Source organism: Nicotiana tabacum, chromosome 11 (assembly GCF_000715075.1).
Source record: "Nicotiana tabacum cultivar K326 chromosome 11, ASM71507v2, whole genome shotgun sequence".
Lineage (NCBI taxonomy): Eukaryota > Viridiplantae > Streptophyta > Magnoliopsida > Solanales > Solanaceae > Nicotiana > Nicotiana tabacum.
The window spans coordinates 68,857,861-68,873,578 of record NC_134090.1 but is presented as its reverse complement, the minus strand read 5'-3'; the positions used below and the strand labels follow the sequence as shown (position 1 = coordinate 68,873,578).

Below are 15,718 nucleotides of genomic sequence, written 5' to 3'. Positions count from 1 at the left end.
TATGATTGTGAAAACGATTATGCGTAGCTAAACTCCTAATCTAGGGTTTTGATGGAACCTCTTGGAGGATGAATTTCTTGATATGTTAATATAGATTTGCCCTAATATTTTCTCTGTTTGTTCAACTATATTGTGATTGTTGTTGATTGAAGGGCCCTCAATCGGCTGTGCCTATTTAGTATGCATTACTCGGGAGATAGTGCATATTTAGGTAGTTGTTAAACAACACAACTCCTAACGTATATGAGGGATCAATACGAAGGGTTTAAGGGTGGGATTAGGGATAACGAAACCTTGGGTGCGATCTAAGTGAGTTGTAACCAAGGCTAGCTAGCGTAATTCGGGAGAATATATATAGTATATTATTGTAATTATTCGGGAGAGAGTTACGACAGTTAGAGTGCTCATGATCGATAGAGAAAACTTAGGCAAATTTATAGCAAACGTAGTTGAAAGGATTCCGACAAGAGGGGAAATCATAACCTTAGCCAATCCTCATTCTTGCTTACAAATAGTTCATAGCTAGTTCTTAATTACTGCATTTTTATTACATAATATTTAGTTAATAAACACCAACTTTGTTATTCAAATATCTCTGAAGATTGAATACGTGAATTTCTGTTAGTCCAATAGCTATGATTGATAGGTTAATTCCCTGTGGGATTCGATTCCGGACTTGTTAACCGAAATATATTTGCAGCGACCACTTTGTACTTTTTATAAGACATAGTCGGGTGTGATCAAATTTTGGTGTCGTTGCTAGGGAACTAACGGTGTTATTGATTGCAATTAAAAAGAAGTGCAAAAATTCTTAGTGCAATCAATTTTCTTCTATTTAAACTAACCATTGAAATTCTAACGTTTGTAGTTATGGTTGTTACAGGTGCATGCCTAGAAACTCCTCAAGAACTGGTGAATTGTTCGAAGCATTATCAGATCCTAAGAAGGTATTCAAGGCATTAAACGTGCAAACAGGAAAGGCAAACAACAACATAACTCAACCGAAAAACTTGAACCAGACATGGAAGACGATAATCTAAACAACAGAGACAACGTGAATGACCCAAACAATAGAAACACAGTGGATGACCGAAATGATCAAGGTGTAGCACCGCTTGTGCCGGAAGCATCAATATATGCTTGGGCACAACCCACCGCTGACAACTTAGCAACTACCATTGTAGTCCCTTAGATACAAGCAGATTCATTCCACGTCACAAATAACATGCTACATCTATTACAGAATAAGGGACTATTCTCTGGGTCATACGTTGAAGATCCTCAGCAGCATCTAAAGAATTTCTTGTCAATTTGTGCCATGCAGAGGCAACACAACGTGACACCGGAAGCAATACGTTTGTTGTTGTTCCCATTCTTAGTGACAGGAGTTGCTCAGACTTGGCTTAATTCACTCCTCATCAACTCCATCACTACTTGGGAGGAATTAGTCAAGCAATATTTGAACAAATTTTATCCACCCAACAAGAATGCTCAGCAAATTGATGAGATATTGAGGTTTAGACAGAAACCAACTGAGACGCTACACGAAACGTGGGAGAGATTCAAGGGTCTGCTAGTTACGTGTCCACATCATGGTATTCTAGAGCAGATATTGGGGTAGAGATTTTACATGAGTTTAGCAGATACTTTGAAAGCCAATGTTGATGCTTTAGCAGGTGGAGCATTTTTGAGCAAAACATTCAGGGAGAGCAAAATCCTACTTGACAAGATGGCACAAAACTCAGGATAGACAACAAGAAACGCTCCAATCACTCCTGTGGTTCACTCAGTGGCTCTAGACCCGGCTAACTCCATGGTTGAAAATATGGCCACTCTACTATCATAAATGAGCATCCTCACCAAAAAAGTTGAAGAATCAAACCAGAAGCAGCAGGTACACATAGTCAATGCAACTAATGGGGGTCTATGTACATCATGCATTAATCAACCATATGTCTGCTCGTGGAGTGCTGAAGGTTATAATAAACAATATCAGGAAAACATGAATTATGTGGTCAATTACGGGGGACTGAGACTAGGTGGTCATAATTGGGGTCAATAGAATCAACAATATAGAACAGCTCAGCAACAGTATAATAACAACAATAATGGCTATGTGACCACAGGGGCAAATGGTGCCTTACCAAAGGCAACAAGGGTACAACCAGCAAAATCAGCAACAGGCTTATCAACAACCCCCACAACAACAGATTGTGAGACATGAAGATGAGTTTGCTAAACTCGAGGGAATGATGCAACAAGTGATTGGGTCCACTGGAAAACTAGCTGACAGAGTAGACTCACATGAGTAAGCAATAAAGAATATTGCGATCCAGTTAGGACAGATTTCCATGGCCCTAAATAATCATCCTCATGGGATGTTACCTGCAAACACCCAAATCAATCCAAAAGAGCAGGGTCAAAAGCAGCTAATGGCAGTAAGTCTCCAAAATGGTAGAAACTTAGATCTGGAACAAGAAATTGCTTGTGAAAGCAGACCGACAGAGACATTGGTGCCAGTACCCGTTGAGCTAGACAATTTAACAGGGTTAACTGAGGTGACGGTATAGCAGGCACAAGAGAACACCAACAAAGCAGAGGAAGTTGTGAAAGAGACGGAGGTTGCACCAGAGCCAACAATGGAAGCAGTTCCCGAACAAGAAAAAAATCAGATCACAGGGAAGAAGCGACCTCCAGCACCATTCCTATAGAGATTGGCCAAGTATCAGAAAGATGAGCAGTACAAGAAATTCTTGGAGATGTTGAAACAAATTCAGGTAAACATTTTAGTGATTGATGCTTTAAAGGAGATGCCTGGTTATGCGAAAATGATGAAGGACTTGATGTCCTGCAAGTTCGACTTTCAAGACCTGTCCACAGTTACACTGACTCAGACTTGTAGTGTTGTTGTAACGAGACCCATAGCTAAGAAGCTGTCTGGCCCAGGGAGTTTCACAATTCCTTGCACAATAGGCAACTTTGCATTTGCTAAGGCAGTGTGTGATCTGGGAGCAAGCATAAACTTTATGCCTCTGGCTATCTATAAAAGGCTAGGCATTGGAAGAGCTAGACCCACGTCTATGCTACTATAGCTGGCTGATCCAACAGTGAAGAGGCCCTCTGGGATTCTAAATAATGTATTGGTACAGGTTGGAAAATTTGTGTTCCTAACATATTTCGTCATCCTTGACTGTCGGGTTGACGAGGAAATTCCCATAATTTTGGGAAGACCATTCTTGGCCACTAGGAGAGCTTGAATTGATTGTGAAACTGGAGAGCCCAAGATGAGATTAAACGATGAAGAGATAACATTCAATGTGCAGAAATCTATGTAGAGACCAAGTGAATTTGCTAATTGCTCTCTGATAGATATGGTGGATGTAGTTTTAGAGGAGGACGATGAGGCACTGAATATGAAAGACCCTCTAGTAGCTTTTCTCATGAACTTAGATAAAGCTAATATAGAAGAGTTGGTTGAGTGGGTACTTGCTCTTGAAGGCCAAGGTTTTTGGAAAAGGGAGCTCGAATTTGAGCCTTTGCACTTAGAGGAAAGAGAAACTCCTCCAGCAAAGCCATCAATAGAAGAGCCACCAAAGTTGGAACTCAAACCACTGCCATCTCATCTCAGGTATGCATTCTTAGGACCTAACTCAACTCTACCTGTTATTATCTAATCTAGTTTGTTAGATGTGCAGGCAGAACAGCTTTTGCAAGTACTAACTAAGTGCAAGACTGCAATTGAGTGGACCATTGCAGACATTAAGGGGATCAGTCCGGCCTTATATATGCATAAGATTCTACTGGAAGATGGGCACAAACCTTCTAGAGAACATCAAAGAAGGCTGAACCCCAACATGAAAAAAATAGTGAAGAAAGAAGTGATCAAGTGGTTAGATGCGGGGATCATATTCCCCATCTCTGATAGAAACTAGGTTAGCCCAGTTCAATGTGTACCAAAAAAGGGAGGCATGACAGTAGTGAAAAATGAGAAGAACAAATTGATCTCTACACGAATAGTCACAGGTTGGCGAATCTGTATGGATTACAGGAAGTTGAACTTGGCTACCAGGAAGGACCACTTCCCACTGCCATTCAATGATCATATTCTAGATAGATTGGCAGGGAGGTCTCACTTTTGATTTTTGGAAGGGAACTCGGGGCACAATCAGATTTCGATTGCCCCGGAGGATAGAGAGAAAACGTCGTTCACCTGCCCTTATGGAATCTATGCTTTTCGGTGAATACCTTTTGGCCTATGCAACACACCCGCCATATTCCAAACGTGCATGATGGCCATCTTTACAGATATGGTAGAGGAGATAATGGAGGTTTTGATGGATGACTTATCGGTGGTGGGGAACTCATTTGATGATTGCCTTATGAACTTGAGAAGAGTTTTGAAAAGGTGTATCGAGACTAATTTGGTACTCAATTGGAAAAAGTGTCATTCAATGGTACAGGAAGGATAGTCATGGGGCACTTAGTGTCAAATAAAGGTATTGAGGTGGATCGAACAAAGCTTGACGTGATAGAAAAGCTTCCACCACCCACCTCCGTCAAAGCAATCAGAAGTTTTCTTGGGCACGCCGAGTTATATAGGAGATTTATAAAAGATTTTTCCAAAATTGCTAACTCCTTGTGTAAATTTCTTGAAAAAGATCACCCTTTTGTGTTTTCTGATGACTGCAGGATAGCTTTTGAGGAATTAAAGAAGAGACTGGTAACAACACCTATCATCGTTGCCACCGACTGGGAGCAACCATTTGAGCTAATGTGTGATGCGAGTGATTATGTTGTGGGGGAGATTCTTGGGCAGCGAAAGGATAAGATCATGCATCCAATATACTACGCAAGTAGAACGCTGAGTGGAGCCTAGCTAAGTTATACTATGACCGAGAAGGAGATGTTGGCAGTGGTGTTCGCATTTGACAAGTTCCGGTTATACCTAATTAGCTCGAAGGTAATTATTTATACTGACCATGTTGCTCTCAGGTACTTAATTGAGAAGAAGGAGTCAAAACCACGATTGATTTGATGGGTGCTACTGCTGCAAGAATTTGATTTGGAGATCCGTGACCGAAAGGGAACGGAGAACCAAGTAGCTGACCATTTATCCAAGCTTGAAGGAGCTGAAAAGAAGGTTGAGGAAGAAGAAATTCTAGAAACATTTCCAGATGAACAACTGCTAGCCATGAGTCTCGAGGAAGCACCATGGTATGCAGACATTGCAAACTACCTGGTGAGCGGTATTGTTCCTTATGACCTTTCATTTGCTCAAAAGAAAAGTTCTTTCGTGATTGTCGCATGTACTATTGGGATGAGCCTTATCTATTCAGGATTTGTGTTGATAACATGATTCGAAGATGTATCCTCGAGATAGACTAGTCTTCTATTTTGCAGGCATGTCACGCATCACCATATGGTGGGCACTTCAGGGGAGTAAAGACAGTTGCGAAAGTCTTGGAATCGGGGTTCTATTGGCCAATACTGTTCAAAGATGCACATTTATGGATAAAGGGGTGTGACGAATGCCAACGAACGGGGAACATTTCCCGCAGACATGAGATACCTATGAACCCAATTCAAGAGGTAAAAGTGTTTGATATATGGGGGATCGACTTTATGGGGCTTTTGTCAGCTCATATGGCAACAAGTACTACTCGTCGCTGTGGACTACGTGTCCAAATGGGTAGAGCTGCAACACTCCCTACAAATGATGCAAATGGGGTAATTGGTTTTCTGAGAAAGAATATTTTCACCCGATTTGGCACTCCAAGGGCAATAATCAGTGACGGAGGCACTCACTTTTGTAATCGAGCCTTTGCAAAGTTATTGGAGAAGTATGGTGTAAGCTATAAGGTGGCCACCCCATATCATCCACAAACAAGCAGGCAAATGGAAGTCTTGAATAGAGAAATGAAGAGTGTGCTGACTAAGACTGTGAATGCTACTAGAACAAATTGGGCGAGGAAGTTAAATGATACACTTTCGGCGTATCGAACCGCTTTCAAAACTCCAATTGGCATGTCGCCATACAAGTTGGTGTTTGGGAAGGCATGTCATTTACCATTAGAGTTGGAGCATAAAGCTGTGGGCATTGAGACAGTTGAATCTTGATAGTGAAGTAGCATGAACAAGTGAAGTAACAGAATTGCACGAGCTGGATGAGTTTAGATATCACGCTTTTGACAGCACAAGATTATACAAGTAGAGAATAAAGATGATACATGATAAGAATACTATTGAGCGGAATTTTAAACCTGGAGATGCAGTATTGCTATACAACTCACGTCTGAGGTTGTTTCCGGGCAAATTGAAATCACGATGGTCAGGGCCTTTTGTGTGGTTGAAATTCACCCCACGGGTGCTGTAGAGATTAGTGCAAGTAATGACTCTTGCACATTTAGAGTCAATGGGCATAGATTAAAATATTATGTGGGCATGGAGGAAGCAAAGGAAGTGTCAGTGACCCATTTGATCGAGCCTCCAAAGTTGAGCGCACCTTAAATACGCTTATCTGCATCGTGCCGCGACGTTAAATCAGGCACTTCATGGGAGGCAACCCATTGATTTGTTGTATTCGCCATGCCACGACATTAACTAAGGCACTTGTTGGGAGGCAACCCAATGCGTAGTGATTTTTAGTGTAGTTATAATTTGTTATTTTTATTTTTGTAAGTACTAACAAGTGCAGGTGAGCTTGGGCGAGTGATAAGTCTACCAGGCGCTGAAGGGATAGGTAAAAAAAGTTGAGAAATTCCGAAGCGCAAGTGCGTGGCTGCGGTGGGACCGTGCAAATCGCCAAACATTTTGCCTCAGGACTGCCACATCGTGTGTGGCCGTGGTTGGACCGTGGTCAGACCACACAAATCGCCAAACATTCTGCCTCACGTGCGCGGCCGCGCTCGGACCGCGGTCAGACCGCACACGTAGCTCCGCCTGCAACCTTAGTTAAAAATATTTTTTTTATTTTTTTCTTTTAATTATAATATTCTAATTCTTATTACCCCCCCTCCCCCCAAACTTGATATCCCCTACCCCTCTCCCTTAACTCTTATTCACGCCTAACACCCTAAACCTTCCCTTACAAATCAAAACACAGAAACCCTTCTCCTTCTTCCTAAAGAACCCCAATCCTCATACTCCCACATTACCGATCAACCTACCCCCACTCCACCCTCATCTCTCTTCTAATAGTTTCCCCTTACATAACTTAACTACAACTCTACCAGGTAAGGTCATTTGTTTCAATTATTTTTGGGATATTTGAGTTTCTGGTTATGTAGTAATTTTCTTTTTCTTTAGTAGATTTCTTTAGTATTGTGCTCTTGTACGCTAGTGGGTTTGTTGAGGTTGTTGTAGATGTGTCTCTTGACATGTGTGGTTGACATTGAGGTAATTATGGTTAAGTTTGGCTTATCACCTTGTTAATTGGGGACTCTAGTGAATGGTGCATATAAAGTGTTTGTTAAAATGCCACAGTGAGTTGTTAATGTAAATTGTGACCAATTGTGCGGATGAAGTCTGAGTAACCGCCTTTAGTTCACATCTCTTGTGTTTTGCTACTGATGTTATTTATTTCAGGTAGTATGGCCCTTCAAGAAACACCGGACCACCAGTGCTTCCTCCAGCAGCCAAGCTGGATCCTCTAGAGCACACGCTTCAACTCCTGCTCGTCCTTATGATAGTCACAAGTTTGTCTCCAGTGCATCTCAGGACCGTTTTGGTGACAAGGCATCCAAGAAGCCTATACCGGAGAGGGGTATTGATATAGGGTCTCTCCAATATGACTGTCCCAACATGTACAATGAGTTAGTCCGGCGAGGCTAGATATTTTCTTTGAAGAACCGGATGAAGCTAATTTGATGGTTGTGCGGGAATTTTATGCAAACATTAAAGAACATGTGAATAGTGTGTGCATAGTGCGCAAGAAGAATGTGGACACCTCTGTTGAGTCCATTCGGAGAGCATACCGGCTGCTTGCACGTGGGGCGGAGGACTACTATGAAGCCCATGGCAGACGATTCACCACACGGGATTTGTTCTTTGAAACAATATGTGTGCCCGAAAAGGAAGTTATGTGGATTATACATGGGCATAAGTTTTATTCGGCGGCACTAACCTTTGAAGGGAAGTGTTGGCTGTATGTCATCAATAGCCGTATGATCCCGTCTTCCAACACCACTGAAATGAATGGTCCTCGATCTGCATTGATTTGGTGTTTCATGAAGGGACACGATTTTGATGTGGCTAAGATTATTCACGAAAAGATGTTCACTCATTGTCTGGTGAAGTGGTATGGTTTCTTCTTCCCTTCCCTAGTCACTAGGTTATGTCGGGTAGCTCGGGTGCTGGAGAACTTGAGCGTGGATGGAAAGTGCAGAAAGAGGCAAAGTTTAGAGCAGATAAGGTGACTATTGGGAAGGACCCTGTGGCACTTGGAGGTGCTAATAGTGATGACTCTAATACACCTAAGGAGGGAGATGACGAGCAGGAGGAAGTGGGAGCTGAGTCGCCCCACCCATGAGCATGTTGCGGAAGCCGCAGGACCGTATGAGGTCGGTTGGGTTACTTGGTTAGCAGCCATAGAGTAGGAAATGGCAAGGCTGCGTACCACTATTACAGACTTAGGGATTAGAGCTGATGCCTTGGCCACCCAAAATGCTAAATCAGAGAAGAAAATCATGGGCTGGCTGCATGCGTTGGGGCGGGCATGTCACCTTGACCCTAGCACTATCTCCGATCAAGACTGATCTGTCAGGGAAGTTCCTTTACCTCGCATTTCTTTATTTTGTATGACATGGGGACATGACATCTTTTTAAGTGTGGGGTGGGGGATACTTCGTTTGTATATTGTATATATAAAGGAACATAACTTGATTTTGGTCTTTAGCTAGTGGTCTAAATGTGTGATTCGACTTGTCCCGACAATGGATATCACTCGACAAGTTTCTTAAGGGTCTAAGTCGATAAAAAAGAAGAAAAAGAGAAGAAAAGATTTTCTTTTGTAGGTAGTGTATCAATTCTTTTTCTTTGGACCGCGGTTCTTTTCCAAGGGTTTTGTTTGAACCGGGTATAGTTAATTTTTTATTTTTTAGGTACTTATAGGCTATGGGCTGAGATGGAAAGAGGATCTCTTAATGTTGGTACACCTTGAATAGAGTAGATACTTTAGTGTGACGCTTAGTCTCAGTTGTTGATTCTTGTTAGAGTGCCTTAAATTGTATGTTCTTAACTTGGCTTAAGTACTCAGACGAGAGTGTTTCGATGATCCAATCTGGAGTGAGTCATGTTCCATGTGTGTGTGAGATTTGTTTTATTCTGTGCATTGCATTTGATGCCAAAAACTTTCCATGTGTGTTTGCAAAGCGAAATAATAGTTTTGTTCAGTCTTGGAAGTGATATAGGCGTTTCTTTGTTGAATCCTGTTTCCTTGGCAACCACATTACAAGCCTCACCCAATTGTTTGAATGAACTATCTGTTTGAACCTTTTCACCTCCCATGATCACTTGAATTGTGATGAACTTGTAAAAGTTAAAGTGTGGGGTGGTTGGTTTGGCTTTTGAGTGGAACTAATGAAATCAAGAGAAAGGTGCACAGTTTTGAATAAGTAAGAGCCACTTGATGGGGAAAAAATAGTTGTATTGTTGTGAAAAATATTCTTTGATAAGTAGTGGCTCTTGATTAAGTGTGCCTAAAGAAGCATGGAGTTAATATATATTGTAAGTGTGGGGTTCTAAATGTAAAGTATATGTATTAAAGTGCTTAGAGAGGTATAGTCACTATTATCTCTAAATGCATCCTAACTATCCCTTAGCCTACATTACAACCAAATAAAGTCCTACTTGATCCTAGACTGAATGAGCTCAATTAGTAGAGTAGTACACTACGGGCAAACCTATGGTATATCTTTTGTGGCATATGAATGTTCTTTCTGAGAGTGAGTGAATTTTGTCTATTCGAGTTCCTAATTGTTCTTAATTTTTATTGCTTGTGGAACTACTCTCGTTTGTGATGTGAGGGCACTTGATTTATGAAGGAAAGGTAAATCTTGACCTCCGTGTAGAGTAAGTGAGTAAGTTAGGAATATTGTGTGGCATGTGAGAGTCAACTCTTGAGGCAAAAATGTAACACTACTGGACTCAATCTTTGTGATATATTCTTGGTGCGATGAGTTAGAGAAGTTGCTTAGCGAAGGAACCACTGTAGAGTGTGGTTGATTGCTCAGGGACGAGCAATGGTTTAAGTGTGGGGTGTTGATAACAGGCTATATTTATGTAGTTTAGCGACCATTTACGCCCCAACTTAGCTATACTTTATTGCTATATGAAGGTTAAATGACAACAAATCACTCTAATTATGAATTTTGTACTTTGTCGGAGTAAGTCTTGAATATGAGGACATTAAAGAGTGTTTGGAGTTAATTTGGAGCAAGGAAGGCCAATCTGAGGTGAGTGCACACGAAAGAAGAAGAAAAAAATGGAAGACAACTGAGCTCCAGGAGTGCGGGCCAACCGCGGGCCAACCGCGGCCGCACTCAGGCCGCGGTCAACAGGTAGAAAAGAATGCATTATGCGCGGTCCAATCGCGGCCGCGCTCGTCACTCCGAGGAATTTTATTTCAGGGATAAATTCGTAAGTTCGGGGGCGACTCTCCTTAACCTATGAGAAGCGCAGCTCGCCCAAAAAGAAGGTATCAAGGTTTTTGAAAGATTGTTGAAGGCAAGAACAGGCAAGAGGCAAGGCGGAAGATTCGGCATAGAGTTTTACCTTTCTTTCTCTTGTTTCTAGCACTAATTATGAATTCTATTGTTATGATTGTGAACACAATTATGCGTAGCTAAACTCTTAATCTAGGGTTTTAATGGAACCTCTTGGAGGATGGATTTCTTGATATGGTAATATAGATATGCCTTAATATTTTCTCTGTTTGTTCAACTATATTGTGATTGCTGTTGATTGAAGGGCCCTCAATCGGTTGTGCATATTTAGTATGCATTACTTGGGAGAGAGTGCATATTTATGTAGTTGTTGAACAACAACACTCCTAACGTATATGCAGGATCAATACGAAGGGCTTAAAGGTGGGATTAGGGATAACGAAACCTTGGGTGCGATCTAAGTGAGTTGTAACCAAGGCCAGCTAGCATAATTCGGGAGAATATGTCTAGTATATTGTTGTAATTATTTGGGAGAGAGTTACGACAGTCAGAGTGCTCATGATCGATAGAGAAACCTTAGGCAAATTTATAGAAAACATAGCTGAAAGGATTCCGATAAGAGGGGAAATCAGAACCTTAGACCATCCTCATTCTTGCTTACAAACAGTTCATAACTAGTTCTTAACTACTGCATTTTTATTACATAATATTTAGTTTATAAACACCAACTTTGTTATTCAAATATCTCTGAAGATTGAATACGTGAATTTTTGTTAGTCCAATAGCTGTGATTGATAGGTTAATTCCTTGCGGGATTCGACTCCGGACTTGTTAACAGGAATATATTTGCAGCTACCGCTTTGTCCTTTTTATAAGACATAGTTGGGCGTGATCATATGTACTGTACTCTTTTTCCCTTCAACCAATTTTTGTCCCAATCGGGTATTTCCGGCAAGGTTTTAATGAGCCAGTAACAGAAAGCATACTACGAAGAAAGCGTCATCAGCAAAGGCAAGACCTTTTAATATCAAGGAACTGAAATTTTCACATCGATGGTAAATGACTATATGGATGGTTAAATAATCTTTGGTTTGATGACAAGCTTTCTTTACATTATTAAAAAAAGGATTATTTAACCGTCCACAAGTTGTTTCCACTGGTGAATCAGCAATACCAGTACAAAACTTCTAGCGTTCGAATTTGCATGCTTTGCATTCGAACACTGGGGGAATAATATATGATACGACACCAAGAATGCCACCAAAATTATGGACTTTTAGAACCAGGATCAATAATATCTCATCAGGGCAGGGGACTGCATGATCAGCCCGTGGAAATAAGTTGTTTAAGATAGCCATATGTATTGGCAGTTTTATTTATTTAAGCAAATGAATGTTTATGTACTTTTAAAGATAGATTAAAATGCTTATGCCAGAATGAACATGATATGTCCTCTTAAAGAACACCGTAAATATACAATCCCTCTCTTATGAAACCCTCATAGTAAAGGGTAGATTTCGGAAGAGTTTTGTTACACCCTATATTTGCATACGTAAAAGTGTGTCGTAAGCAAACTAATGTAGGACTAAAAATGAGATAATATTTGAAAATATATAAAGTAAGTTAATCATGTTACCTCGGAGGTTAAAAATATTGAAGATCATGAACAACAAGTACAAAGAGGGTTGGAAGGTTCAGAAGCTAAAGGAATGAAAGAAAATAATGTTTCGTCGAAAGTCGACAAGATGAGAATGTTATAACATGTACTTTTGGGGTGAGACTACGGTGCTTAACATGATAAGGAGGTTATGTTATGAATTAGGTTAGTCGTATGATGGTCGTGTGTTATGTTTTGAAGTCAAGCGAGTTGTGGAACAAAAGTCGATGAAAGTCATTGCAAGTTACATTCATAAGTTTTACTGATACTTTGGGTCAAATGTAACTGCGATTTTCTCCCAATATACTTAGAGTTATGGGGTGTTCATCAAATTGAAGCTATATGAGTCTATTTTCTAACTCATTAAACCGTTTATCAATACGACATCAAAGTAGATAGATATATGCATTTTTGCAAGACTGCGCAGGCTGCTAGGTGACAAGTAGGTGTGTCACCTACTTGGTTAAATGAGAGCCCAAAAAGAGGCAATTTCGGGTCAGCCAAAGAGCCCATTTAAGGGCTTATCTCCTGAAATATAAACCTCATTATATATCAAAAATAAACAGACCTAAACCTCTGCAAACTTCCTCCCAAAATTACTCACAAACCCTAATTGAATTTCTCTCCCTTTCAAGTTCTAATTGGGGGTAAAACCTAGAGTTGAAACCAAGATAAGGGTTGAGTTATCCAACAAAGAAGGTAACATTACTGCTCTCTTTCATCAATTTTTTCTGCTGTAAATTCATGGTAAGTCGTTCTATACTTGTAAGAACTCACAGGACGGTGATTGGAAGCCGTGAGCTCGAGTTATTCACTTATAATGGACTGTTTTATGGACTGTTTTGTGTTGCATTTGGGATGGATGTTTTACTACTATGTTGTGGAGTTTTGGAGGAGAAAGAGTGTGTAGAAACACCATATAGATGTAGGGTAGTGGGCTGGTCGTTTGTCGTAACATTTCCGAGTTGTTTGACACTACTACAGTGGTCGTTTTGTGTATAAAGAGATTGCGGTGTGTTGGGCTGTTTTGTAGTATTCTATGGTGTATATAAGGCTGGAAATTAATGTATATATGTTGTTGTTGTTGTTGTGTTCTTGTGTTATTGGTGTTATCTTGAATTTAGAGGAAGTAAGGATTATAGGGAAGATGCTGCCCGTTTTTATACAAAATAAGCTTGTCGTTCATTGTGCGATAGTTGTACCTTTCGCAACTTAATGATATTATTATTATCGTTGTTGTAGATTAAGGTGCGAAGAGGTGATTTCAACTTGGTGATTGGAAAGATTGTGATAAGGTATGTTAAGGCTAAGCCCTTCCTTCATTTTGGCATGATCTCGTAACTACATGTGTTTGATGGCGAGGCATCAAGAGAAGTTCATACTCCCGAATTTATATACATTATCCTAGTCTCATAAGTTACACTATTCTCCCTTATCGGAGCTTTATATTCAATTGAGTATTGTTTTATTCCAGTCAAAAGAGCAGAGGGTCTCTATATATATACATTATTACAGTATTTTCACCACCATCGAGCTATAATCGATGGCCAGACCCCTATTGGGCAACCTCTGATCAGATGGTAAGTTATATACCGAGCCTACTGTGACTGAGCGCCTATGAGTGAGCCCAGAATGGCCGAGATACAGAGTCTAGTATGACCGAGCACCTATGAGCGAGCCTACTACGGCAGAGCAGTTACATGTTCCAAGCCTTATAGGGCCGGACATTTATTTTACTTACTATATTGAGAGAGTTGAGTCAGTATCAACAGGTAAGTATATCTCCAAATCATCTTTGACTCCCAGTTACTTTCAGTTATTATGTTATATGTTCAGTTTCAGCTTTCAATTATTTTATTGCCTTATATACTCGGTACATTATTTCGTACTAACGTCCCTTTTCTGGGGGCGATGCATTTCATGCGTGCAGGTTCAGACAGACAGACGGGTAGACCTCCTCAGTAGGTGTGGCCCAAGTTCAGCCTGATCGGTAAACTCCACGTCCTTCGAAGTTGTCGGGTCTAGAGTTTTGTGTACATCTTATGTATATATATATATATATGTTATGGGTAGGTTGGGGCCCTGTTCCGATCACAGTACATCCATTAGTAAAGGCTTGTAGACATATCATGTCAGTTAATGCAGTATGTTGGGACTTATAGGCCTTATATGTATATTTTGTTGGTTTGTCAGATGTAGTAGTTATTACAGCCTTATCGACCCAGCTTTATATTGATGTTTAGTCAGCATTAGTTTCCGTTCAGTTTTATATTTTGCTTCGCAATGTCTTGCAATGTAGCCCCATGGCCAAAGTATGACATTATATGTTCAGAGTCTCCTAGTCACAAGTTGGTACGCAAGGCTAGGTGAGGCACCAGGTGCCGGTCTCGCCCCAGCGTGACAAGTTTATGCCCGGAATCAAAAGCTATTAGATGAAAATATACCTGAAGCTTCAATTGACTAAACATAAAAGGGATTTTTATGCACAATACTTAAGCAAAATATTCTTTATTTATTTATCAAGGGCCAAACTCGATGAAAGGTTTGGCATAATTACAAAATAAAAAAATAAAAATAAAAAGAGAGAGAAAACTTATACATCATTGCCGTCAGAACTAGAAAGAAGAGAAGGATCTACGTTTCCCTCGGTAGAAGAAGGCGGATCCACTACCGGTTCAGGGCACTCATCTTCTTTAGTCTCCCCTTCAATTCCTGAATACTCGAAACTAGTATTCAAGGAGTCAGTTGCAGTGGGCCGAGTGGGAAGATTTTCGTGAGCAATTAACTCTAGTTATCGGGCCTTGGCAATACAATCATCAATATCGATAATGCCCGATTTGGCCTCCTTCAAGGTTTTCCTCCTCATATGATATATAACATAAGTCTTCTCGAAGACGAGGGAATCCTCTTGGACCTGGAGTTTTGCTTGGAGTTTATCAATTTCGGCCTGTAGCCCTTCTCTTTCAGCTTTCATGGCATTGAGGCGGGAGTCAAGCTCAACATTGGTAGTTGAGTGAAGTTGGTTTTGCTTTATGGTCCTTTTCAGCCTCTCTTTCATTAGGGGCCTCTTCTCCTCAGCAACATTGGCCTCCTCAGTTTTGGATCATAATTTGGCCTTCAAATTATTGATTTTCTCCTCGAAGACAGGCGCTCGGCAGCGACGACAGCAACAGCCTTAGCTTCTTGAAGCTTTTCATGTAATTAGGCAGATTCTTGTCCGTGGGCCATTTTATCTTCTTCGTTCAGCTGTTACTGAGCCTCGAGCTCGCCCATCTCTGCACTTTTCCTCCAGCACTAGGAGGCACATCAAGCTAGTTCTTTTCAGCTAAAAGTTGATCCCAATCGGAAGCAAGTCCTTATTTGTCAAGAATCAACCTTTGTAAGCCTTCAAAAGCGAGAT

The 15,718-nt window shown here is 40.7% G+C and overlaps 1 non-coding gene across 1 annotated transcript; it reads right to left on the bottom strand.

Annotated features, from left to right (window-relative positions):
• Positions 1-1,487: 1,487 nt before the first annotated feature.
• On the bottom strand, positions 1,488-1,599 carry LOC142166621 (small nucleolar RNA R71). The gene has a single exon (XR_012697024.1). It is a non-coding gene; the product is annotated as a small nucleolar RNA R71 (small nucleolar RNA).
• Between the last annotated feature and the right edge of the window lie 14,119 nt (positions 1,600-15,718).